The 7,044-nt window shown below is 42.2% G+C and overlaps 1 long non-coding RNA gene across 2 annotated transcripts; it reads left to right on the top strand.

Annotated features, from left to right (window-relative positions):
* The first annotated feature begins 399 nt into the window (after positions 1 to 399).
* LOC123133344 (uncharacterized) lies at positions 400 to 6,129 on the top strand. 2 transcript variants are annotated; one of them, XR_006465237.1, is made up of 7 exons: positions 400 to 922; positions 1,329 to 1,453; positions 2,241 to 2,916; positions 3,673 to 3,807; positions 3,970 to 4,123; positions 4,218 to 4,282; positions 5,632 to 6,129. It is a non-coding gene; the product is annotated as an uncharacterized lncRNA (long non-coding RNA). The 2 variants fall into 2 exon arrangements; XR_006465236.1 differs by lacking the exons at positions 400 to 922; positions 1,329 to 1,453; positions 2,241 to 2,916 and having other exon boundaries at positions 3,556 to 3,807; positions 5,632 to 6,049.
* The last annotated feature ends 915 nt before the right edge of the window (positions 6,130 to 7,044 follow it).

Genomic DNA, 7,044 nt, shown 5'->3' with positions numbered 1-7,044 from the left:
GTGCCCCGCGACGCGGGCAGCCCCTACCCGTCGCCGCCCCGCCCCACCCCGCGACGCACCTCACCGTCGACCGCCGGCCCCTGCCCCTCACGCACCGTCGCCGTCGCCGTCGCCGTCCCCTGCCCGTCGCCCTCGCCGCGCCCCTCACGTCGTCGCCATCCCGTAAGCAAAAATTTTGCTAATTTAATTTGATGTTAGTATAATTTAGATGTGTAGTATAATTTAGATGTGTAGTCTCTACTCCTAATGGAGCAGTTGGTAGTCTCCGCCGGTCAATTTTCGTCCCACCACTTTCGTCCGGGTTTTTTCGTAGGTTAACCTTCGTAGATTTTTTTTCATCACCTCCCACCCCACCTCACCCCACCCCACGCACGCACCCCACGAAAACCACCCCGCAGAACCACCCCGCAGGAGGAACGCGGTTCCTCTCGATCCCCTCCCGTCGCCGCCGCCGTCCTCTCGATCCCCTCCCGTCGCCGCCACCGTCCTCTCGATCCCCTCCATTAAGCGGCGCCGCCGTTGGCTCCCGATCTCCTCGATTAAACGCCGCCGCCGTCGCCTCTCGATGCCCTCGAGATCGCTGCGCCGCCATCGTCTCTCCATCCCCTCGAGATCCCAGATCCCACACCGCCACTGCCGGCGCCTCCTCCGCTGGCGACGCGGCGAACGAGATTAGACAGCCAAAAGTATTCATCACCTCCGTATGAGATCGCTCCGCCGACGCGCTCCCCTCCATATCGTCAATCCCCGTATGAGATCGCAGGCAGCCCACCTCTCCCCTCCCGACGGCCCTCCTTCACCGCAGTGTCCTTTACTCGGCCCCGTCCGCCCAAGTCTCTTCCCCGTTGCGGCACCTATCAGCCGCGACCGCGATGCCCGTCGACCACAAGCAGCCGCCCAATTTGTCTATGGGTTCTCTAAGGTGAGATTCCCTCCTTTCAATTTATTCCCGTTCATTCCATATTTGTGTGTGCCTGTGATTTTTCTTGTATGAACTATAGCATGGTGAATAAATCTTGGTTGATGCACGGAAGATGATTTTCGGATTTTATTTCTAGTTCCATGTTCCAATAAACTTCTTTACTGCCCTGCCTCCGAATCCTCAATCAGCGACTGGCCTGGGTCCTCTGCTTTTGGCCGCTGCCGGCCCAAGCTAAAACTTATTCGTGGGGAGTACCGGCTAGCGGAGACAGGGGCAGCAAGGAGCAGATCAAGGCCTCCCAATAGGCGCAGGATCAAGTCATGAAACTTGCCGATGGATTAGTTTTCCGCATTATCTTTAATTCACCATGTGGTTGGGTGTAACGTGAGTTCTGCTCTTCTTCTAGGTTGTGAGAGCAGCGATGCTACCAGTCCGTGGCAAACGAGTGGCTCCTGGTGCTCGACAAGGTGCCTGCGCAGGGCATCAGAGGAGGTGGCCCGGCCCCCAACCTGCTTTCCCCAAATTTGCTCGGTGAGCAGTTCCATCATGTTCTCTTTGCTCTTACTATCATGGCTAGGTTTGTATTTGGGACTTTTAGTTCTCACATCCGGGCCAAAATGACTGGGGAGTGCAGATTGGCTTGAATACTTGTAATTTAACAGAAGGTGACAATTAAGGATTTGCTGTCGATATATCAAAAGTTGCTCATATCAACTGGAAATATATAGGTTATATTCAGTCACGCAGACATAGAGTTTGTTTTTGTATATGAAAATACATTGTCAATATATATTATTTGGCTGAATAAATTGTGTTGTAAACCACTTCAAATTGTTTGCAATAATGGCCATTTCTTCAGAGAACAACTGAATATGTAGCTTATAGTGCTTTTATTTTGTGAATAATTTGGTCAAAGAGTCACACTGTAGCATCACACAAGACAATCTTATATAAAGGTAAAGAATAATGTCACACACCACATCTCTTGAACCATAGCCTGTTTTCTGTTTTGGAATCTTAAAATAACTCTTCCAATTGTTCTTTTGTCGTTCTCAAATGTTGAGCAAAAAGCGCTAAGTGGGAAGGTTGTGCTAGATATTAAAGTTGATTAGTTGTGTGAGATGAAAGGAAGCTGATGGAATCTGTTGTGTTCAGCAGTAACCTTGACGAGTACCTATTGCCCCTACTGAGACCATCCGGGAAAAGTTGCAAATTCCTTTTGGGTTTTGCAGACATGCTCTTTTCAATTTTATTTATTAAATAGACTATTAGCATTGCGGCATTCTCCATCTCTTAATTACTGCTGTTATTTGAATAGGTTGGAATGCAAAACTCTCAAGCCCCTGCAACTCCCAAGGTCTTATGCTTGGTTTTTAAAATTTTCCACGAGGATGCAGCAAACTTGATTTCTGAAGAGTTTTCGTTCTTATCCTTGATATTTCATTCTTGATTTTGCTTCTACTACATGAAAATATTCAGAAATCAAAGAAAATAATGATAGTAGAGCTTACATTACCATCTGTTGATGTGTTGTGCAGTAGGCATGCTCTCCATCTCGTCAAGGAACAACTTGTACATGACCATGCTCAAGTTGCAATGACTTGATGCAGGAAAGAAACTTTCACTTATTTTCTCTTCCATTCACATTTTGGTCAGGCAAGGGGCTGCGGCAGCTTGGCATTGTCGGGCATAAGTAGTGTGTGTACTATACTCCAAATTCCAACCTATGGCCTACAAACAATTCAAGTTCTTTTCCTTTGTCAAGTTTAAATATTTGAACTCTGTTTCCGGGTTGGAGTTTATCTCTGGCCAGGTGAGGGCTGAGGCAGCTTGGCGTTGCCGGAGCACAGGACAGAGGCACTAGGCGCAGGCCTGGGGCATACCTCTCTGGCCTCCTCGCCTGCCCCCTTGCCAATGGGCCCTGTGTCCAGTAGACGGAAGAGGACGGAGTTGCCCATGGTGACCTCGTCGCCTCCTAAAGTTGCATTCACTAGGTAACCATGCCAACACCATGAATTATGTTTGACGTCCTGAAGGCTGTTGATTTGTATTGTCAGGTCTGTTTATGCAATTCAAATTCACTTGACAGTGAACCTCTAAGGTTGTACCTTCTGCAAAGTGCTAGCACCTACAGATGATAATAATTTGTTGTTCTAAATCTCACGAGGCATGAGCCATAAACTCTTCATAGAACAAGCTGCGTGCATCGATAGGTTTGAGACCACTGAGATAGTGTTACATTGATGTAATGTATTTTGAGGCCTCAAGTTTCGTTGTTGCTTAAACCAACAAGGAACAATTAGCATTTTTCGCTCACACTGCAAGCTTGGCAAACTTCACTGTACATGCAGTGCCATTACATGTTGTCTCATTACATTAGTTCGATTTTCTGACTCTTAATTTCTCGGTCTGTTGGTTGCATTTTTTTGTGAAACTAAGATAGTGAAGGCTGGTGAAGTAATAACATTTGATTTCAACAGTTCTGTATTGACAGTTTCTGGACAAAATTGACTAAATATTTCTGTACAATAACTTTTCCGATGGTATAATAAGAAACAAAATCCATTTTATTGGCTTATTATGATCAAAACTGAGAGCATATGCACCACTGTGAGTGATTTTTAGAGCTGGAATGTTACGCTTCACTTTAATTGCTTTACTGATTTACGGACTAAGAATATTTCAATTTCGTGTGTCAGAAAAGTTGGTGAGCTCTCACATCTCTATCGGACTCTCTTGATTTGTTGCAGATTTCTTCCAAGTCCATGACCTCTGTATGTTGATTGTTTTAGATGGTTTTCCCCGGTGAGAACATTTTGAAGGTTATCTCTTTAGGTTCTTGTATTTAGCTCACGGCTCCAACTTTTCTTGAAGGGAAACTCAAGGTTTCAACTTGATATGCCCTCTCTTTCATTTGGTTTATTAGAGCATAGAATTAGCAAATTTAGTCGCCTAAAAGCAATTTTAGGTATAGGAGATATAAAGTGAGGGGAATCCTTTGTTTTTGTTCTTCTCTAATAGATACATAAATTTGTACCATGAATCAGACATGTGTGTGTGAGGAAGGGAAGAGGAGAGAAACTTTGACATTTTTCATAACTTTCTTTTTCCGTGGCAACGCATGACCGTGGCACCTTACAAGATGATAAAGATCAACACTGATGTTCTGATGTTCTGATAACTGCAAAATAGGAATGCATGGTACTTACGTAACCACATCTATTTCCGTCTTCACTTTTGGGAGGATATTTCTTACACCCTTTATGTTGACTTGTCCCCGATCGTAATATTGCAGCATCAATGGGCATGAAGGGCGTGGGTTGAAGACCAAATATTCTACATTGTTCGGTTTATTTAAAGGTAACTGTACTAAACATCTTGTTCTTACTGCTCTTTACTCTTTAGTTAATACCATCAGTGTGGCACTCCTCCTTTTTAGCGTTCTTCTAGTTAGTAGCAGTATTTTTGAAGTGTTTCTACCATTTTTATGGAGGTTCTCGCGGTGTTCACGATATTAGGCTGTAATAGTTGCTAGCCTGATCTTGGTAAATTTGCCTTGCTTAGTCTTAATATTGAAACTTGCTCGGAGGATCCAACCAAGGCCACATTTTTTATAAATAAGATGCAAGATTCTATTCTATCAACAGGCTTTGATGTGTCATCAGCAGCTCTATTACAAGTCTCTAGAGTCGGCTTACCCCAGTTCATGTTACTGCTCTTTATTCTTAGTTAAAACCATCATTGTGGCACCCCTGCTTTTAACATTTGTTTATTAGTAGCAGTATTTTAAGAGTGTTTCTACCATTTTGTTGGAGGTTTTACTGGTGTTCTCGCTATTAGACTGTAATTATTGCCGGTCTGAGCAATGTAAAATTTCATTAGTCTCGAATATGGAAACTTGCTCGGAGGATCCAACCAAGGCCACATTTTCGATTAAAAAATGCAATATTCTGTTCTGTCAACAAGCTTTGATGTGTCATCAGCAGCTCTATTAGTAGTCTCTTGCATTTTTACCTTTTATGTTCAAGTATACATAGAAAAGGTCACAGTACATCACTTTCATTTATATCGGATGTGCGCAACGAATCATCTGGTTACAATTCTGTAGATTTTCCCGCTACCCTATGGTTTGTAGTTAGTACCGAGTATTATAGTCCGATTAGGCCTTGGAGTTGCGTAGGATATGAGAGCAATAGGTTCAGTGAAAAAGTCTTAGTCTAGGATGAATTTTTTTTGTAGGCTTGTTGTGCCCATTCTGATGTACGAGCTATGACTTCCTTTGTTTTTGTGATGAAATAGTGTGTCCAGTATTTATAGTTTTGAATCATGGCAATGAATAAATTATGGATCAATGTCTTAGTAAGCTGGTTTGCACTCCTTCTGTCCCGAATGACGTGTCGAATAAATGGATGTATCTACATGTATTTTTAGTTTTATATATATCCATTCCTGTCCATTTCTGCGACAAGTAATTCGGAATGGAGGGAGTATTTGATATGGTAGTGAGAGAGGCTCTTTTGATCCGATCAATCAATGATAGATCAAATAGCTTATTTCGCATTGTCATACACAATGTAGTATAATTAGAACAACCCTTGTTTATTTTATCCATTTCTCAGTTATATTTATTTTAGAATTAATTTTGACATTGCTTGATAGGACAATGATTTCTTATCTTTTTGTTAGATGATGCATCTTTCTAATTGCAGTGCAGAGGCTTCGAAATCAGCACGCATGCCAGCTTTTCCTGTGAGCCCGAGTCCATTATCTTGCCCGGTGGCAAAGAAGTATATTTCAAGTTTCTTGGGTACGTCTGTTAGCTGCTAAGGTGGATTTAATCAGGCAGCTTATTTATCTCAAGAACTCTTCAATCTCAGATGGTCATCTCCCTTTCCAGCCGACATAGAAAGAAAAACTCAATGGTGATCCCAACATCTAGAGCCACTTTTAATCTATGGGAGCTCAATTCATTTTTTTAACAAAAATGTGAGTTTGGATGCGGTCTTCAGATGAATCAAGCCTGAGATCCACAGGTGTCGTGGGCTAATTAGCTGTGAGTTCCAAAGGTGCAAAGTATTTTGTACCCTCCATTTGGAAGTACTTGTCGCATAAATGGACAAAAGAATATGTATCTAGAACTATAATATGTCTAGGTATATCTTTCTCCTACAATAATTCCGGACGGAGGGAGTATGTTTCATGAAAGAATATTAACGCAACAACTAATTTATGATAACTATTGTATCGTTTGGATCCTATAAATGGCATGTATATCATCTTCCTCTGGTTTCTATCAATAGGAAAGCTACGCTTGATAATGCACTCCATATTGGCTTAACGAGTGAATGCTTTGTTGTTGTCTCATGAGGACTATGTGATGCGTGATGAGGAAGAAGCAAAAGGAGCAATGGGATGGTGACATGCACATTGCCCTTGGGTATAAGGCGGAGGTGCTTACTAAAAAGATTGAGAAAGAGTGAGGGAGAGAGAGAAAGAGAGGAGAGATCGAGGTAGGGAGGAAGGGGGAGAGAGATCTTGCATGTACACGTCGGTAGGATAACTATTTTTTGTTTTGAGCAATGGGAGTAGCAGGAGAGGCTCCTACTGTTTATATATGAAACCCAAAAAATGGCGGATATTTACACATGAGTGGGATTACATAGCCATTCTGGCTAAAGGGTGAAAATAGAAATTACAAGGGTAGGTTTGTTACAAAATAGTCGATGAAGGTGGCCACCTCAGGGGAATTTCAAAATCAGTAAGTTACTTTTGATAGGATAACTGTGTTCTGAAATATTAATGAGATTTGGTGGTAAGTCACCATAAGTTTGTTTCCAATTTGCCAGGCATCATAACTTTCATGCCCGATATGTTGCAGAAATATTCTTTGATAAATATGTTTTTATCTCTTAATATTTTAGTATGATTGTAAAACTTTTTATTCACGTATCATTCCAAGAAGCATTTTTATTTGGGGGAAGAAAGACGGGAAGAAAACGAGAGCGCTTAAAGTTAAAAAAGAAGTCGCCAAGACAGCCCGTTGCAACGCACGGGCGTTCTACTAGTATAATTTAGTTGTGTAGTTAATTGAGTTAGATTTTTTTAGACTTTTTTTAGATTTT

Source organism: Triticum aestivum, chromosome 6B (genome assembly GCF_018294505.1).
Source record: "Triticum aestivum cultivar Chinese Spring chromosome 6B, IWGSC CS RefSeq v2.1, whole genome shotgun sequence".
NCBI lineage: Eukaryota > Viridiplantae > Streptophyta > Magnoliopsida > Poales > Poaceae > Triticum > Triticum aestivum.
This window is presented reverse-complemented; position numbering and strand designations above follow the sequence as displayed.